The sequence below is a fragment of the Rhagoletis zephyria genome, unplaced genomic scaffold (genome assembly GCF_001687245.7).
Source record: "Rhagoletis zephyria isolate East Lansing unplaced genomic scaffold, Rhagoletis_zephyria_1.1 Rzeph_scaffold_00534, whole genome shotgun sequence".
Classification (NCBI taxonomy): Eukaryota; Metazoa; Arthropoda; class Insecta; order Diptera; family Tephritidae; genus Rhagoletis; species Rhagoletis zephyria.
This window is the reverse complement of record NW_016157618.1, coordinates 1-238: the sequence shown is the minus strand read 5'-3', so window position 1 is coordinate 238 and position 238 is coordinate 1.

Sequence of the window (238 nt, the reverse complement as noted above, 5' to 3'; positions counted from 1 at the left end):
TTTTAAAAATGCGCAGGCTCGAAATTGACTTTAGAGCTATGGTCTGGAGGAATTTTTTTCTTAGAATTTTATGAAGAATCCGAATATGCTAGGAACATGTCGAAAAAAATCGATCCATACAAATTGACCCGCCCTAATATATATATATTTTATATGAGAGTTGAAGTCGGTTTCTTTTTGCTAAAAATTAAGGTGGTGCGCAGAGATATGCACTTCATTGCCAAATTTGGAAATTCAT